The sequence below is a fragment of the Myxocyprinus asiaticus genome, chromosome 17 (assembly GCF_019703515.2).
Source record: "Myxocyprinus asiaticus isolate MX2 ecotype Aquarium Trade chromosome 17, UBuf_Myxa_2, whole genome shotgun sequence".
Taxonomy (NCBI): Eukaryota; Metazoa; Chordata; class Actinopteri; order Cypriniformes; family Catostomidae; genus Myxocyprinus; species Myxocyprinus asiaticus.
The window spans coordinates 21,903,606-21,924,177 of NC_059360.1; the positions used below are offsets into that span (position 1 = coordinate 21,903,606).

General features: G+C 43.4%; 1 pseudogene; it reads right to left on the reverse strand.

Moving 5' to 3' along the window:
* Positions 1 to 477: 477 nt before the first annotated feature.
* LOC127454943 (sorting nexin-9-like) lies at positions 478 to 19,964 on the reverse strand (annotated as a pseudogene).
* Positions 19,965 to 20,572: the final 608 nt, after the last annotated feature.

Consider the following 20,572-nt stretch of genomic DNA (forward strand, 5'->3'; position numbering starts at 1 on the left):
AGCGTTGCAGTTCTGAATATCAGGGAATGGAATGCGTTTATGGTCGGAGATACTGTATCAAGTAGGAATATCCCACATCCAACTTGAATGAAATGCAGCATAAACGTGTACCCTGACGAAACAAAATTTATTGCAAGCATCATTTAAATCGCAAATATTATTAGATAGATTTTTCCAGGTATTATAGACCTCCTAGGTAGATTCATATGAAAAATTATGATTTTTGAATGTCTGTTTGGGAGACGTCATTTCACAGAACAGTCATGCTGCAGTTAAAATTATTCTTGCTTGAGCATTAAGTGTCATTTCAAGTTCTGGCTTTCGTGCGTGGACGTGTTTTTAAAATGTCAATTGGTATTACTAGTTAGCTGCGAAATAATGTATGATGCCCAAAGGCATAGTCTTATTCATTGTGAAACTGTGTTTTCTTAATGGCATGAATCACACTGAAGGCGTTGACTTTAAATGCAAGAGTGTTTAAATGAAGAGTGTTTTCTTCAGTTTTTCAGCAATCTACACAAAGAGTACAGAACAGGATGTTACACATAGTATTTGGCATTGCATATTATAACTGTAGACTGTTACTATACTGTATATATAGTGTCCATTCAAACTAGAATCCTTGTTACTCACTCTCTCATATAATTTCACCTGTTCCTCCAGGTAGAATTGCACGAGTCTGTTGTAGTCATAGATACGGTTGCTATGGAAGTGATTCATCTCCGCTAGAGACACAGATGGCGAGTCTAAGATTTCACATGTGTGACAAACACTACAATTAAGTACACAAGGTGCAAATATATATTTAATATTAGGTATGGAGTACACTGGACTACAGGGACAAAAGGTCTTTCCTTCAATAACACTGACAGTCAACACTGTACTAATTTACCTTGTAATGCATAAGACATGGTGCTAAGATTCTTTTCCATTGTGTGTTTATCCTGTTGGCAAATCTTATTCAACACCATCAAAAGATCAGCCTCTATGACCTTATCAATGGCAGCCTGAAAGAAAAAGAAAAAAACAGCACTTCATTTTTTAAGCACTAATATGCTCATTACATATACAGTGCGGTCCGAAATTGTGAGACCACTAGCTTTTATTTTGCATTCTTAATTCACACAAAATGTTTGATTATTAAATTAAGTTTAATTATCACCATAACAATTTGAGATAAAAGTTGAATTAAAATTCTCAAATGTCTGTCCCCCTTTTACTTTAATGACAGCATGCATTTGAGTTTGCATAGACTTTAAAAGTTTGTGCAAAACCTTTGGAAGACTTTTTTTTTTTTTTTTTTTTTTAAACAAAGGAAGGTTAACATGGCCAATGTCACAGATTTGCATACATTTGATGAGTGACACAATCGTAAATATTTTCTTGTTTTGTTGTTATTGGTGGTTTATTCAATCATAAAACTTTGTTTATTTTCATGTTTAAAGGAATATTCTGAGTTCAATACAAGTTAATCTCAACTGCCAGCATTTGTGACATAATGTTGATTACGACAAACATTTATTTTGACTTGTCCCTCCATTTCTTTAAAAAAAGCAAAAACCTGGGTTCCAGTGAGGCAATTACAATGGAAATCAATGGGGCCAATCCATAAATATCAAAATACTCACTGTTTCAAAAGTATAGCCACAAGACATAAACAAAAGGAGTGTTAAAATGATTTTGGTGATAAAATCACTTAATAACCTTTTCTGTGTAAAGTTATGGCCAATTTTGATGTCAACAAACCATAAAACCCTAAAATGACTGTAAAAATGATGATTTAAACAACACTACAGCTCAAATAATACACAAGTTTTAACAGAATAATTCATGTTCATTTTATAAAATTATAAGCTTCACATTTCTGCCTTCAAACCCTCCAAAAATTGGCCCCATTCACTTCCATTGTAAGTGCCCCACTGTAACCTGCATTTTTACCTTTTTCTTTTTAGAAAAGAAGGGATGAGTCAAAATAATTTTTTTGGTGGTAATCAACATTATGCCACAAATGTTGTTCATTGAGCTTAACTTGTATTGGACATTGAATATTCATTTAAATGAAAAAAATCTCAGATTTTCAATGTGGTCTTAGACTTTTGAATCCCAATGTACATTATTCACACAAACTTTTCTTTCAAGATTTTTATGACAGTGTTATCATGTAAGCTGCAAAACTGACGGAAACAGAAGAGCAAAAAAAGGGGCAGAAGGCATTTGGAATATACAGTATTTCAATATAATATGAAGCACAACATTTGATCAAACATTCAAATAAAAACACATCTAAAAAAAATACAAATAAAAAAAACATTAAAAAAAAGTTAATGGATTAATGCAAAAGTGAAAGGTCTATACCATGTGAACTCCTGTTGTGTCAGGGAAGCAGCCCAGTAGTACTTTGTATTCGGTGTTTGTTTCCATTAGGAAGTGTAGATATTTTTTTGGCTAATAAACAAAAAAGAACACAGATAGTAGCTGCACACTGAATTAAAAACTCTAAAAACAGCAACCACGGAAGCAGTTATCAGTAGGTAGCCTTAATGGTTACAACTCGATCACATTTTGGAAATAGTAGCAGACGAGGAAGTACACCGATGATTACTGGGCTCTGTTAGAGGTTCAAGGACTGAACTAAAGAAATATTAGATTTATAATACCTGCCCAGCAATGATCTTGACTATTTCTTCATACATTTTCCCTGTTGCAGTTAATGCATCAGTGGATTCCCCTTAAAATAAGAAAGAAACAACCCTATTAACAAACAAATGATTAGGTAATCATAAATAACTACTAATAAGTCTGAATTCCCAAGATCAAATATGATTTGAAATGTATTTGTAAAACAGAATAATAAAATCTTTTGTATATGTATGAATGTATGTTATATTTATATAGCACTTTCTGACTCTACACTCAAAGTGCTTTAAAAGGGGACTCTCCTTACCCACCACCAGTGTGCAGCAGTATCAGAATCTAGAGTAAAAAAGGTACAATCTCTTACTCGGGTATCCGCTGGTGTTGAAAACTGACGAGAGGTTCTGAAATGCCTGTGCTTGTCTTCCAGTGAAGATGACCAACAACCAGAAGTTCTTTAACTCCATTGTCCATAGATCTAGTAAACAGGTACATTTACATTTCACACTTCTTCTCCCTACACACACACACACACACACACACACACACACACACACACACACACACACACACACACACACACACACACACACAGGTGTGAAAAAGTGTTTGCCCCCTTCCTGATTTCTTATTTTTTTGCATGTTTGTCACACTTAAATGTTTCAGATCGTCAAACAAGTTTAAATATTAGTCAAAGATAACACAAGTAAACACAAAATGCAGTTTTTAAATGAAGGTAGTTATTATTAAAAGGAAAACAAAATCCAAACCTACATGGCCCTGTGTGAAAAAGTGTTTGCCCCCTAAACCTAATAACTGGTTGGGCCACCCTTAGCAGCAACAACTGCAATCAAGCATTTGCAATAACTTGCAATGAGTCTTTTACAGCGCTGTGGAGGAATTTTGGCCCACTCATCTTTGCAAAATTGTTGTAATTCAGCCACATTGGAGGGTTTGAGCATGAACTGCCTTTTTAAGGTCATGCCACAGCATCTCAATAGGATTCAGGTCAGGACTTTGACTAGGCCACTCCAAAGTCTTCATTTTGTTTTTCTTCAGCCATTCAGAGGTGGACTTGCTGGTGTGTTTTGGATCATTGTCCTGCTGCAGAACCCAAGTTCGCTTCAGCTTGAGGTCACGAACAGATGGCCGGACATTCTCCTTCAGGATTTTTTGGTAGACAGCAGAATTCATGGTTCCATTTATCACAGCAAGTCTTCCAGGTCCTGAAGCAGCAAAACAACCCCAGACCATCACACTACCACCACCATATTTTACTGTTGGTATGATGTTCTTTTTCTGAAATGCGGTGTTACTTTTACGCCAGATGTAATGGGACACACACCTTCCAAAAAGTTCAACTTTTGTCTCGTCAGTCCACAGAGTATTTTCCCAAAAGTCTTGGGGATCATCAAGATGTTTTCTGGCAAAAATGAGACGAGCCTTAATGTTCTTTTTGCTCAGCAGTGGTTTTCGTCTTGGAACTCTGCCATGCAGGCCATTTTTGCCCAGTCTCTTTCTTATGGTGGAGTCATGAACACTGACCTTAACTGAGTCAAGTGAGGCCTGCAGTTCTTTGGATGTTGTTGTGGGGTCTTTTGTGACCTCTAGGGATGAGTCGTCGCTGCGCTCTTGGGGTAATTTTGGTCGGCTGGCCACTCCTGGGAAGGTTCACCACTGTTCCATGTTTTCGCCATTTGTGGATAATGGCTCTCACTGTGGTTCTCTGGAGTCCCAAAGCTTTAGAAATGGCTTTATAACCTTTTCCAGACTGATAGATCTCAATTACTTTCTTTCTCATTTGTTCCTGAATTTCTTTGGATCTCAGCATGATGTCTAGCTTTTGAAGATCTTTTGGTCTACTTCACTTTGTCAGGCAGGTCCTATTTAAGTGATTTCTTGATTGAGAAGAGGTGTGGCAGTAATCAGGCCTGGGTGTGGCTAGAGAAATTGAACTCAGGTGTGATAAACCACAGTTAAGTTATGTTTTAACAGGTGGGGCAAACACTTTTTCACACAGGGCCATGTAGGTTTGGATTTTGTTTTCCCTTAATAATAACAACCTTCATTTAAAAACTGCATTTTGTGTTTACTTGTGTTATCTTTGACTAATATTTAAACTTGTCTGATGATCTGAAACATTTAAGTGTGACAAACATGCAAAAAAATAAGAAATCAGGAAGGGGGCAAACACTTTCTCACACCACTGTATATAAAAACGAATATCTAACGTAATGAATTTAAAACATTACATTTTCAAGAGGAAATAATTAAAAGTGTTGCCTCACACTTGAGCAGGATCTAACTCTGGAAGCTCTGGATCTATGGTGGAGAATATCTTCTTCTCCCACTGTTTCATCTCTCTCTCTCTGCTTTCTGCTTCCCTACTTTCCATTCCTAATAGAGACAATAAATACAATTTGTCTTACAAGACTCCTTAAGTGTCTTATTGAACTCAATTATCCACTTAAAAAAAGATAATATATAACACTGCAAAACACTTCTTAAGGACTTGATCTCAAAAGTTCATCCAACAGATGGTAATACTAAAGCAATAAGCCATGAGTACCAGTGCGTAACAGTGATTTTACCAAGGGTAAGTGACATTCTTTGGCAAGATCTGAAGTGGAGTAGGTCTGTCAGCTGGACTGAGAAACTGCTTTTAAATTGTTACCTTAGATATTGGCAAAATTAGAAATAAATGCAAATTTTAAAGTTTTGTAAAGTTGCAGTGTTTTGTAGTTTATTCAATGTCCTGTGCAGGAGCACTGTGTTTTTTGATGCTGTCTCATGTTTAAAAGAACTTCAACCTTTTAAAACGGGCCTTGAGACAACTGCGTTCTGTTAAACTGTATTTGTTGCGCTACATCTAGCCTTTTTTAGCACAACAATACGATCGTTCTGAAGTCATCATCAGTGCTTGGCACACATCCAAAATTTGAATGCACAGATTTAGCATTCAAATGTGCATATTTATCTTAAATTCAAACAAATATTCAAATTTCAAACTTTAAGTGGAGTGCCTAAAAAACCCATACCCCTGGTAAAATCATTGGATCACACTTATCTTTTATGAAACGGCGGCAAGAACACTATAATAACAGACACCAATGTTCCATAAAAAAGATACATTTATTATTAATAATTCACAGAATTTAATAATATAGTTAATTAATGCAACTGTCGGCTGTATGTGGTTGGCAAGAAACATAACAACTCAGTGTCAAATTTTGATGTCTTTTTATTTATTGTTCTTAAGTGATTTTAAAATGGACTTTTATGTATCTTTAATTCCCTTAATCATTTATTTGTCTATGAAATGTGCTAAACTTTCCTTGCCTAACACCTTGCGCATTAATGTACAGTAAAATGTGCAACAACAGGTGTGCATTTACAGTCATTTTACTATGGCTTGAAATGTAGCTCATCCAATCAGAATTTAAAGTTGAAACTATCAGCTTTATAATCAAGATTTTACAGAAGAAACGAGGAGACCTAGTTTTGGTTGTTATTATTCATTTTTTCATACATACTGTATTATGCAAATTTAGATTATTAGCATTCTTTTAATCTGTGGGAAAAAATGTATCCTAAAAATCTGGATATTTAACTCTTATTGAAATGTTTTAACCAATTTAAATTGATAATAGTTTATAGATTTCATATTCTGATATCATAAAAATGAGAATTTAAAACCAGATGTTTGGTTAATCTTGCTATGCACATTAACTGTAACCATCTAATCACATTGTGATCCTCAGGCAATATAGAATCAAGACAAAGTCAGATACCTTACAATTATTGGTATTCTGTCATTTCCTTTGGCTATGTGTTTGGTAAGCAGACACATCTCTGGATTTGGGGTCTTAGAGAACCCTGGAAACCTAAAGGAGAAAGATGAGAATAAAAATAAAAGCCATACAGCCTTAAGTGTAGTTCTTTTTTCCCTCGAATACTATTATAATATGTAGTAATAAATAATAAAGCTTTTACTTGTTGAGAGATATCTTCATTGTAGAGTGAGCTCCACCCCTCGACTTTCCATCATCAGAATCATCATCCCTTTCATCATCATAGGAATAGACAGAACCTGAAGGTCACATATTAGAGTAACACAATAACAAGCTGAACTTGAGTGTATAATTGTGATGGAATGAGGTCACTGGGACAGGAAGGTTCAGGTCTCAGGTGAGCTTTTAATCACAAACTCAGGGATAACACAGTCACAACTGGCACAGTAACTTCTTCAGCTTCACAAACTTTTTAGCGTCACAGGCTCCTAGTCACAGCCTCTTAATCATCACAAAGTCTTTATCACAACTCTATAGCGTCACGAACTCAGTAGCTTCACCGTGAGACTCTCGTGCCAGGCTGGCTGTTTATATGCCGCTCTCCCCAAGCTCACAGGAATTAGAGACAGGTGTTAGACATAATTTAGCTCTGGTGTAAGTGCCCTTACCGCTTTCTCTCTCTCCGGACAGGCACTCGACTACGCCCTCGCTGCCACATATCCCCACCGCCCGACTCGGGAGACATCCGGCCTGTCTACCACTCCCCTCCCGATTTCTGGAAAGGAAGTCGGCGACAGCCATCTGCGCTCCTGGTCTGTGGATCACCCTGAACTTAAATGGCTGAAGAGCCAGATACCAACGGGTGATCCACGCGTTTGTATCTTTCATGTGGTGGAGCCATTGGAGTGGGGCGTGATCTGAGCAGAGGGTGAAGGCCTGCCCCAGCAGGTAGTACCGGAGAGTGAGGACCACCCACTTGATGGCAAGACACTCCTTTTCTATGGTAATATACTTAGTCTCCCTCAGCGAGAGCTTGCGGCTAATGTACAGCACCAGGCGCTCCTCCCCCTCCACCACCTGTGAGAGTACGGCCCCTAGCCCCCTGTCTGAAGCATCCGTCCGTAAGACAAAAGGGAGAGAGAAATTGGGTGAATGTAAAAGCGGCCCCCTCAAAGTGCGGCTTTAACCTGCGTGAACACCTGTTGACACTGCTCTGTCCACTGGACCGGGTCTGGAGCCCCCCTTTTAGTGAAATCAGTCAGCGGGCTGGTGACATCCGAATAATTAGGCACAAATCTCCTATAACAGCCAGCCAGCCCCAGGAACTGTCTCACCCCCTTTTTGGTTTTGGGCCTCGGGCAGGTCGCAATCACCGCAGTCATGTCAATTTGGGGACGCACCTGCCCGTGGCCCAAGCGGAACCCCAGATACCATAACTCCACCCACCCAATCGCGCACTTCTTGGGGTTTGCTGTCAGTCACGCTTGTCTCAGCGATCTCAGAACTGCCCTCAGATGCTGCATGTGCTGCTGCCGATCATTACTTTAAATGATGATGTCATCTAAATAGGTAGCGGCGTAAGCGTTTGGGGCTCCAAACAAACCGAATGGAAGCGTCACAATTTGGTGTAATCCAAACGGTGTGGAGAAGGCTGTTTTTTCACAGGAAATTGGTGTCAAGGGGATCTGCCAATAACCCATTGTCAAATCCATTGTCGAATAAAATCGAGCAGTGCCCAACCGATCAAGCAACTCATCAATGCGAGGCATTGGGTATGCGTCAAATTTAGACACTGCGATGACTTTTCTATAATCCACACAGAACCATACAGACCCGTCGATCTTAGGAACTAGAACAACCGGGCTGGACCAATCGCTGTGGGATTCCTCTATTACCCCCATATCGAGCATTGCATCCAATTCTTCCCAGACAATTTTCTTTTTGTGCTAGGGTAATCGATAGGGGCGGCTACGTAACACCACCCCAGGCTCGGTCTCGATGTGGTGCTGGATGAGGTTCATACAACCCGGTAGGGGAAAACACATCTGCAAACTCCTTTTGCAACTTGGCAACCTCTGCGTGCTGACACGGTGAGAGGTGGTCTCCGCAAGTGACCGGGGTGAAATGATTGTGTTTTGTATTCACCTCTGGCCCGAGCTCCACCCCCTCCGGAACTACCATAGCCAACGTCACAGGGAACGCCTCCCTCCACAATTTCAGGAGGTTGATGTGATATATTTGACATGCGCCCCCTCTATCGGTTCGCTTTACCTCATAATTGAGGTCCTTGCCACTTGGCGAGTAATTTGGACCTTAATATGGGGAGTAATACAAGTACCTTATCTCCCAGTGCAAATTCCCGCGGCCGAGTTCCCCTGTCATACAGTCGGCTCTGTCGTTCTTGAGCTTGGATCAAATTCTCCTGTGTTAGTTGCCCCAAAGTGTGGAGTTTTGCTCCAAGATCAAGAATGTATTGAATTTCATTCTTGCTGTTTGAAGGTCCCTCCTCCCAAGCTTCGCGCATAACATCAAGCATGCCGTGCGGTCGCTGCCCATATAGCAGCTCGAATGGGGAATATCCAGTGGAGGCTTGCAGGACCTCTCGTACTGTGAATAACAGGGGATCGAGCCATTTGTCCCAATTTCTAGCATCCTTGTGCACGAACTTACGAATCATGTTTTTAAGGGTTTTATTAAATTGCTCCACCAGGCCATCTGTTTGTGGATGGTAAATGCTGGTGTGGATTGATTTAATGCCCAATAATTCATAAATCTCACATAGTGTCCGTGACATAAAGATTGTGCCCTGATCGGTGAGGATTTCTTTTGGAATACCCACCCGGGAGATTATTTTTTGAAGAGTCCCTCCGCAACACTACGTGCTGAGTGCTGCGTAGAGGCACGGCTTCCAGATATTGCGTTGCGTAGTCCACTAGGACCAATACAAAGCGATGTCCGTATGCTGACCGCTCTAATGGCCCGACGAGGTCCATTCCAATTCTCTCGAAGGGGACCTCGATCAGCGGAAGGGGGCGCAATGGCACTTTTGGGGTGGCCGGTGGATTCACCAGCTGACATTTGCGGCATGCCGCACACCACCTGCGGACATCGCCGCCAATGCCCGGCCAATAAAAATGGGCTTTTAGACGGTTCAGTGTTTTCCTTTCCCCTAGATGACCCGCCATGGGATTATAGTGAGCCGCCTGGAACACCATTTCCTGACGGCTCCGCGGTATTAAGAGCTGGGTTGTATCTTCCTTTGTTTGAGCATCCTGCGTCACTCTATACAACCTCTCACTTATAATTGCGAAATAAGGATATGAAAGGGCGACACCCGGCTGGAGTTTTTGACCATCGATCACTCTCACTTGGTCAAAGGCATGCTTGAGGGTTTTGTCTCGTGACTGCTCCAAAGGGAAATCCCCTTTGGGAAATCCCCTGAGGACGGGAGGGGCTGCAGCCTCCTCACCCCATGTCATCATGTCGTGGAGCAGACAAAGATGGCCTTCGCTCCGCCTCCCCTGCCAGAGCATTGCACATTTCACATCTTATTGCTTTTGTGCAGGACCCATCTGCACATATTCCCTTTAATACATTTCTAAATTCAGGCCAATTAGTCCCCAAAATCAGCGGATGGGTGAGGCGGGGACTAACCACGGCCTCCACTCTATGTTTTGTACCCAGAAATGTAATCACCAGGGTCACCATAGGGTAATTGTGAATATCCCCATGCACACACCTCACCCTCACCATTTTAGCTGTGCCCAAAGCCTCATGTTGTACCAAGCATTGGTGGACCATGGTTTGATTACAACCTGTGTCCAGCAATGCTTGGTGAGTACCCCCCTTGATTCTTACCGGTATCCGGTACACTCCGGCTCGGTCGGGGGCAGCCTGTGGGGTGTCAGGGATCCAGACCACCGTCCCTAGCTCCATCACCAGGCATTGATCCCGGAAGTGCCCCAGATCCCCGCAACCCCAGCAGACCAGCCCAGACATCACGCCCGCACCTGTGTCGGCGGGCACTTCCACCTGAGGGGGAGAGTGACGGGGCACTGTAGAGGTAGGGGGCGGTGTCCTCCTCCTCAGGTGAGGAACTTGCCTTGGTGGCAGAGCTCCCCACCTCTGTGGGGCAGGAATGGGCTCTGGGGAAAGAGCAGAGTGAGAGGGATGGGGGGAACAATCAGGGGGAGGGGGAAGAGAGGTAGAGAGAAAGGAGGGCTCTTCCACCCTCGGGTATGCCACCAAGTGGTCCTCCGCAAGCTGGAAGGCTTCCTCCAGCGACGCCGGGCGGTGGAACTGGACCCACTCTGCTGTCCCCTGCGGCAGTCAATGAATCAGCTGTTCCAGTACCACTTGGTCAATTACTCCCCCAACGTCACGATTCCCCGCCAGCAGCCATTTCCGGCACGCATCTCGGAGCCTTTGGGAAAAAGCAAATGGGCGGTCAGTCTTCCCCAGCTTCGGCTACAACCCACCCACTGCAAGATGGACTTTTTGAGGTCATCATAGGCCAGGAGATTAGCCACCGGCAACTGTTCGGCCGCAAGCTGGGTTACCCGGACAGTAGTGGGAGGAGCCTAGTCGCCCACTGGTCACGCGGCCAGGCCCAGATCTCCGCGGTCCTCTCAAATAAATCAAGGAAGGCCTCAGCATGATCCTTCATGGCCATCTTTAGTAGTGTGGGGGGAGGCAGTTGGCTGCGGTTGTCCGGGGTCGCTGCTTGCGCTCTCTCCTGGCCGAGGAGGCTCCGGATCACGAGCCGGTCCTCTGCTTGAGCTCGCAGGATCTCAAAAAACTGTCGTTCCTTGTCTTAGCGTAGCTCAAGCAGGGATTGCTGGTTGGACTGATGCAGGCTGGCAAGGGACTGGAGGATCTCGGCCACCTGGGAGGACTCCATGGGGCGTAATTCGATTCCCAGGTTTCGGCATCAGTGTGAGGGAATGAGGTCACTGCGACAGGAAGGTTCAGGTCTCAGGTGAGCTTTTAATCACAAACTCAGGAATAACACAGTCACAACTGGCACAGTAACTTCTTCAGCTTCATAAACTCTTTGGCGTCACAGGCTCCTTGTCACAGCCTCTTAATCAGCACAAAATCTTTATCACAACTCTGTAGCATCACAAACTCAGTAGATTCACCGTGAGACTCTCGTGCCAGACTTTCTCTCTCTCTTCTGGCGGTGGCATGGCTGTTTATATGCCACTCTCCCCAAACTCACTGGAATTAGAGACAGGTGTTAGACATAATTTAGCTCAGGTGTAAGCGCCCTTACCGCTTTCTCTCTCTTTGGACGGGTGCTTGACCACGCCCCTGCTGCCACAATAATATAAAATCTAGAAATTATAAAACCCCTAAATCCACACAACTTGTCATAACTAGACTGGACTGCTGTAATGCTCTCATTGCAGGCCTCCCTGCATGTGCAATTAGACCCCTGCAAATGATCCAGAATGCAGCAGCACATCTAGTCTTTAATGAACCAAAGAGAGCGCATGTTACACCACTCTTGTCTCTCTGGCTGCTGGTTGATGCATGTATCAAATTCAAGGCTCTGATGCTGGCATACAGAACAGAGAACAGTCACTGGGTTTGCTCCAGAATAACTCAAATAATTCCTGCAGAGCTACGTTCCAACCAGAAGCCTGCAGTCGGCTAAGGAATGGCATCTTGTTGTACCAACACAAAAAGGCACCAAAACACTTTCCCGGACTTTCGGTTTCATCATACCATGTTGGTGGAATGACCTTCCCAACTCCATCTGTGAAGCTGACTTACTTTCTGTCTTCAAAAAATGGCTAAAAACACATATTTTCCATGAGCACTTAACCAGTCACTAAATAAAAAAAATAAAAAACAAATTCTTGTTGCACTTTAATCTGTTTTGAATACTACTATTCTGATGCTAATGAATCTTTGTAATACAGCACTTTTCATACCACTGTCTCCTTAAGATGATTCGCTTACAATGTATTCCTCTTTTGTAAGTTGCTTTGGATAAAAGCATCTGTCAAATGAATAAATGTAATGTAAATGTAAATGTAATGATGAGTCATCAGAGTTGAGATCCATGTGTAGCTTTAATAATGATAATCGTCATAATACAGACAGGCAGGGTCAATCACCAGCAACAGTAATAATAAAGGCAATCCAGAGTGGTAGAAAATAAACAGGCAAGAGGTCAGGGCAGGCGGCAGACAATCACAGGTTATTTCCAGGTAAACAAGGTAGTAGTAGTAGGCAGGCAGCAATGGGTCAAAACAGGGTAAACAGTCCAGGATCATTCACAGATAATTCAAAACCTCAGAGAACACTTAGAAATGTCAGCCAGGGCAAAACAATACTTTGCAATGATAGAGAGTGAGACTTAAATAGCTGAGTAGATGAGAAACAGCTGAGCAGGTAATCAGTGACAGGTACGTGGATTATGGGAAATGGAGTCCAGAGAGTTAAAGTCAATCCCCAGGTGATGGAGCCCTCTGGTGGTGAGCGGGAGGAACAACAAAGGCGGGATTCATGACAGAGCCCCCCCCCAGCGAACGGATCCCGAAGTGAGGGCAGGTGATGCTGGGGTCCAAAGAAACCAGGGCAGATCAGGTAGATGACCAGGGAACCAAGGAAACCAGAGCAGATCAGACAGATTGCCAGGAGACCAAGGGAGCCAGAGCAGACCAGGCAGACAGCCATGAGACCAGGGATACCAGAGCAGGTCCAGTGGACGGCCAAGAGACCAAGGGAGCCAGAGCAGACCAGGCGGACAGCCATGAGACCAGGGATACCAGAGCAGGTCAGGTGGATGGCCAGGAGTCCCAGGAGACCAGAGCAGATCAGGTGGATGACCAGGAAACCCAGAAGACCAAAGCGGATCAGGCAGATTGCCACGAGACCAAGGGGACCAGAGCAGATCAGGCAGACGATCAGGAGATCCAGAAGACCAGAACAGATCAGGCGGATGGCCAGGAGACCCAGAAGACCAGAGCAGATTAGGTGGATGGCCAGGAAACCCAGAAGACCAGAGCAGATCAGGCAGATGGCTATGAGACCAAGGGGACCAGAGCAGATCAGGCAGATGGCCAGGAGATCCAGAAGACCAGAACAGATCAGGCGGACGGCCAGGAGACCCAGAAGACCAGAGCGGCTCAGGTGGCTTGTCAAAAGAACCAGGAGGCCATCTCAGGGTAGGGACTGGATCAGAAGACCTGGTTGATGACCACAGAGCTGAAACAAGGTCAGGAGGCCTGAGTGGTGACCCCAGATTGGAGACTGTAGCCATGGAGGACTCTGAGGGCGGAGCCATGGTAGGCAGAGCTGTAGGAGGCTCGAGAGGCAAAGCCATGGAAGGCTGAGCCATGGCAGGCTCGAGGGGCAAAGTTGTAGAAGGCAGAGCCATGGCAGACTCAAAAGTTGAAGCCGTGGAAGGAGGAGCCTTGGGAGGCTCGAGGAGCAGATCCATAGAAGGTGGAGCCATGGCAAGCTCGAGGGGCAAAGTTGTAGTAAGCAGAGCCATGGCAGGCTCGAGGCTAAGAGTCCAGGATGACTGGGAAATGACCTCAGTGGTCGTGAACATGAACAGAGTCTCAGGAGTGACCTCTGTGGTCGTGGGCATGAACAGAGTCTTGGGAGTGACCTCCATGGTCGTGGGCATGGACAGAGTCTCAGGAGCAACCTCTGTGGTAGTGGGCATAGACAGAAACTCGGGAATGACCTCTAAGGTCGTGAACATAGGCATAGTCTCGGGAACAACCTCTGTGGTTGTAGGCATGGAAATAGTCTTGGGAACGACCTCTGTGGTCGTGGGCATGGACAGAGTCTCGGGAGTGACCTCTGTGGTCGAGAACACTGGCAGAGACTTGGAAACGACCTCTGTGGTCGTGAACACTGGCAGAGACTTGGAAACAACCTCTGTGGTCGTGTACAAGGGCAGAGACTCAGAGATGACCTCTGTGGTTATGTACATGGGCAGAGACTCGGAGACGACCTCTGTGGTCATGAAAACTGGTAGAGACTTGGAAATTACTTCTGTGGTCGTGAACAAAGGATGAGACTTGGAGACAATCTCTGTGGTCATGAATACTGGCAGAGACTTGGAAACAACCTCTGTGGTCGTGAACACTGGCAGAGACTTGGAAATGACCTCTGTATTCGTGAACACTGGCAGAGACTTGGAAATGACCTCTGGGATTGTGTACATGGGCAGAAACTTGGAGACAACCTCTGTGGTCGTGAACATGGGCAGAGACTTGGAAACGAAAACTTTTCTTTTCCTCCTCCTCCGGGATGCCGAAGTTGGCGGTGCAGGTTCTGGGACAGACGAGGCTGGCAACGCAGGCTCTGGGACAGACGAGGCTGGCAACGCAGGCTCTTGGACAGACGAAGCTTCCAGCTTGTTGGCCGTGGTGGGCGTGGGTGTTGACTCATTGGCTGTGGCAGGTGTGGCCGTTGGCTCGTTGGCTGTGGCAGGCATGGGAGTCGGCTTGGTGGCCGTAGCATACAAGGGCATTGACTATTTGTGGGAAAGGGTCTTAGTGGCCCTACGCACCAATATCAGTGGCGGATAATTCAACTTGGAGACCAGGGCCATGAAGGCCTTCGAGCAATGACTCATGGAAATCTGGACTGTGGCATGGCATGGAGCCGACTCAAATTTGACTGTGACAGGGCATGGAACAGACTCAGACGTAGCTGTGACATGGCATGGAGCAGGCTGATGTTTGACTGTGACATGGCATGAAGCAGGCTGAGGCGTGGCTATGACATGGCATGAAGCAGGCTGAGGCGTGGCTGTGACATGGCATGGAGCAGGCTGAGGTGTGGCTGTGACATGGCATGAAGCAGGCTGAGGCATGGCTGTGACATGGCATTGAGCAGGCTGAGGCATGGCTGTGACATGGCATGGAGCAGACTCAGACATGGCTGTGACATGGCATGGAGCAGGCTGAAGTTTGACTGTGACATGGTATGGAGCAGGCGGAGGCATTGCTGTGACATGACTTGGAGCAGGCCGAGGTTTGGCTGTGACATGGCATGGAGCAGGCTGAGGTTTGACTGTGACATGGTATGGAGCAGGCTGAGGCGTGGCTGTGACATGGCGTGGAGCAGGCTGATGTTTGACTGTGACATGGCATGAAGCAGGCTGAGGTGTGGCTATGACATGGCATGAAGCAGGCTGAGGCGTGGCTGTGACATGGCATGGAGCAGGCTGAGGCGTGGCTGTGACATGGCATGAAGCAGGCTGAGGCGTGGCTGTGACATGGCATGGAGCAGGCTGAGGCATGGCTGTGACATGGCATGGAGCAGACTCAGACATGGCTGTGACATGGCATGGAGCAGGCTGAAGTTTGATTGTGACATGGTATGGAGCAGGCGGAGGCGTTGCTGTGACATGACTTGGAGCAGGCCAAGGTTTGGCTGTGACATGGCATGGAGCAGGCTGAAGTTTGACTGTGACATGGTATGGAGCAGGCGGAGGCGTTGCTGTGACATGACTTGGAGCAGGCCAAGGTTTGGCTGTGACGTGGCATGGAGCAGGCTGAGGTTTGACTGTGACATGGTATGGAGCAGGCTGAGGAGTGGCTGTGACATGGCGTGGAGCAGACTCAGACGTGGCTGACTCGGAAATTGGAACCAGGATTGTGAGAGGAGGATCCTCTGCTGCGAGTGTGTCAAGTACTAGCCTCACATATACCTCCCATGTGTAGTCTCCGGAGTCTGGCAATTCCCTCCACTGCCGTGCTGAGAGTCCAATCCGGTATATGGATTTCAGAGCAGCATCATCAAAACCAGTGTGGGCAGCAACGATGGAAAATAAATGGGAGTACTCCCTTATTGAAAAGTTCACCTGGCTTAGTTGAACAAAGAATGATGCTAGATCCATGGTGCAGTGAATTGTTCTAGATGAGGCCGGGTGTGCCACTGGGTTCGATGAAGGAGTAGAGTCCTCGGTGGTTAGTTGAAAAAAGCCACTGGATTGGTTTGTGGCTAAGTCTTCTGTAATGATGAGTCATCAGAGTTGAGATCCATAGCAGCTTTAATAATGATAAACGTCGTAATACAGACAGGCAGGGTCAATCACCAGCAACAGTAATAACAATCACAGATAACAACAATCACAAGTTATTTCCAGGTAAACAAGTCAGTAGTAGTAGGCAGGCAGCAACGGGTCAAAACAGGGTAAACAGTCCAGGATCATACACAGATAATGCAAAACCTCAGAGAATGCTTCGAAATGTCAGCCAGGGCAAAACAAGACTACGCAATGATAGAGAGTGAGAGTGAGACTTAAATAGCTGAGTAGATGAGAAACAGCTGAGCAGGTAATCAGTGACAGGTACGGGGATTATGGGAAATGGAGTCCAGAGAGTTAAAGTCAATCACCAGGTTATGGAGCCCTCTGGTGGTGAGTGGGTGGAACAACAAAGGCGGGATTCATGACAGTAAATCACTGGTTCTCGAGCCTTGTCGTTAAAAGTATTGATGCTACAAACGGAAGCAGATGCAACAGCTGTTTTACATTAGGAATTATTTGCATTTGAACTGTTAAATTGTTTTTCATAACTAACATCCTTATACATGTCTGACTTTGTAGAAACTTTGTCTGACTGCTATGGCCAGTTATGGCCAGTCTGGAAAAACCCCATGTTCCAACATGATCACACAGGAAGTAAGCATGTTGTTTCTGAGAGTTCCAGTACCCTAGGATCAGCCACATTATGCTGACTCACTGACAAGTGCCATCTCCTATCAGACATTTTTCCATCTACTCCAGCATGTTTACCTTCACTTCTGGTGTGATCGCAAAGCAGGAAGTAATCGCGTTTGCATAATCAGTTGCAAGCATGATTCGGAGTTTGCATTTTTCCCTCTTACATTACATCATTACTCTTTTGATGGTTGGGTTTTGATTTGGGATCAGTTTAAAAAAAAATCGCATTCCTCTTCACTGTATTACAGCCTGTACAGCTACGTAAAAACAACTCGCTTCACAAATCGCTTTTGACGCCCCTCTGTGGACATTAAACCCAGAAAATAGAGCTCACACATGTCCATATATGCCCAACAACACTTATCGCTTTGGCTACTGGGAGCAAAGTGACATCCTTTAGTCAACATAGCACGAAATTGCTAATCGTGAGTTCTTTGCATAATTGATGTACATACGCCCAAACAGCACCTTATTTCACCTAGGAATTCAAACCTGAGCAAATGTATTATTATTTTCAATGAAAGTGAAATTGTTTTCTTCCCATTATTGCCTGCTGGTTCCTGTTCAGTGCTGTTCCAGTTGTCAGCAGAGTAGTTGTTTGACCATGCCGTGGCAGTCAAGGCCTCATTCCCATTAAGCCCCTAAATAATATACAACATTAAATCACTCTTTTAACCAAATCCAACTTAAAGGAATGGTTCACCCAAAAATGAAATTTCTGTCATCATTTACTCACACTCATGCCAACCTAAACTTTCTGCTGCAGAACATAAACAAAGACTGTAGAAGAATATTTCAGCTATGTGGGTTCTCACAATGCAAGTGAATGGGTACCAAAATTTTGAAGCTCCAAAAGCATATTAAGGCAGCATAAAAGTAATACATATGACTCCAGTGGTTAAATCTATGTCTTCAGAAGTGATATGGCAGGTTTTTGGAGAGAAACAGATCACAATTTAAGTCCTTTTTTAATATCAAACTTCATGCATATGCATTCTTCGTGCATATCACCACCTACTGGGCAGGGAGGATAATTTATAGTAAAAAAGGACTTAAATATTGATCTGTTTCTCACCCACACATATCTCATCGCTTCTGAAGATATAGATTTAACAGCTGGAGTCTTATGGATTACTTTTATGCTGTCTTTATATGCTTTTTTGGAGCTTTACAATTTTGGTACCTATTTACTTGCATTGTGAGGACCTATAGAGCTTAAATATTATTTTAAAAATCTTTGTATGTGTTCAGCAGAAGAAACAAAAAATGTATACACATCTGGGATGGTATGAGGGTGAATAAATGATTAATTTTTTTTATCCCTCTAAACCCTCTACATACATGCTGACCCCTCAGGCATTGGATTTGTAATTTTGTAGGTAATAAAGTCTTCTCAATTATAGAGTTTATTACCTACTTTGAGATAAATGTAAACCTTATTAGTACAGTAGCTTATTCCCACACAGACCTGCCACCACTATCCACTGCCTTCCACTCCTGAATTTGACCATCTCCAACAATCCCCTAAGGTGGTTACAGTGTATGAATACCTGGGCTGGAAACCCAAAGTTCCTCGATTGACCCACTCTAATACTGCAAGTGTCTGCTCAAATGATGAATAACCGAATTTCACCACAATTTAAGGAAAATCAGGTCTTTCATTGAACCATGTAACCTTTATTCAGATTCTATTAATCTCACATCTGGTTTACAGCAATTCATGCTTCCCTGATCATCCCGCGTCAGCCATATCTACCTTGGACCACATCCAAATGCTGCCTTATTCATATTCAAATTCTCACATAATATTTGCTTTTGTGTCTCCATTCACTACACATAGCAGCTAGAAATTCATAACATAATTTCTGGCCTACAATGCATAAAACAGGCTGGCCCCTGTAACCCAAAACACCAGACTCAGGTGTGTGCCAGGTAACATTTTAGTACAAGCTTATGAGAAACAATAATAATAATAAAAAAAGTGAATTGTAAATTGTAAAAAAGAAACTACCTCTCAAGTGTAACCACTCATGTTGGCCTCAGTCACCATTCACTTTCATTGCATCTTCTTTTCCATACATTAAAAGTGAATGATGACTGAGGCTAACATTCTGCCTAACATCTCATTTTGTATTCAGCAGAAAAAAAGAAAGTCAAATGGGTGTGGAACAACATAAGGGTGAGTAAATAATGAGAGAATTTTCTATCACTTTACACTACTTCTGCCTGATAGCACTACAATCATTAATTCTTACTGACATATTTTGTTGTTTCTGTGCTCTTCTTTTTATTTTTTGTACATTATTTATCATCAAAACTGAATACATGCTATGGTACAAATAAATAGAGATACATATTATTATTATTATTATTATTATTATTATTATTATTATTATTAACAGAATAATAGAATAAGAGGATCTAACTGCTTTTTTAGAGGTTACTTTATAAACTATGAATCATACAACTAAAAAAGGTACAAATAAAGTCTTTAATTGAAGCTCTATCCCAAGAATTTTCTCAAAACGTAGAAAATAGCATACCAAACCATTACTGTGTTTGTTCATTATGAAGAACTCAATGACAACAATCTAAGAGTTTCTATTCTTGGAAAAGTGGCTGATGGTCACAAATGTATTGAGTATAAAGGGATAAAGATATGGTTCTCTAAAATCCTTTAGCATGTTCACTGACAAAAGGCCTGGTTGCACTTTAGGCACTAAAAGGCAAACGCTCAAGTTTGTCTGTGTCCATTAGTCTAAGACTTAATGGCCAATTCCATCAATAGGCCTGACCTTGATGCTGCTAAAGACTAACTCACAGTCCCGCAAAACCATTTTTCTTGCTTCCTGGCCTCCCCATTTAAGATGGTCTACACCAATTTACCCTGAACATAACATTACTCGTGCATTTATCGTTTTTAGTACTTTGGTGTTGTAGATCCCCTTAATGTCATAGAGTAATAGAGTCATCAATGGATGATGGAAATGTTAGATGTTAGTCTTTTCACCACTTGTACCATTTGTTCAATTTTCCTGCAAGTGTGCTTTACTAAAGAAACACTTGACCAGTTTTGTTGCTATATAATATATATAATTCACTATATTGTCCCTTGTATAGTGTTGCAAGAAAAAGTATGTGAACCCTTTGGAATTAACTGGTTTTCTGCATTAATTGGTCATAAAATGTTATCTCATCTTCATCAAAGTCACAAGTATAGACAAACACAATGTGCTTTAGCTATCAACACACAAACAATTATAATCTTTCATGTCTTTATTAAGCACATCCCATTAAACATTCACAGTGCTGTGGAAAAAGTAAGTGAACAATTGTATTTAATAATTGGCCTCCTTTGGCAGCAATAACCTCAACCAAGCGTTTCCAGTAGCTGCGGATTAGACCTGCACAACATTCATAAGGAATTTTGGACCTTTCTTCCTTA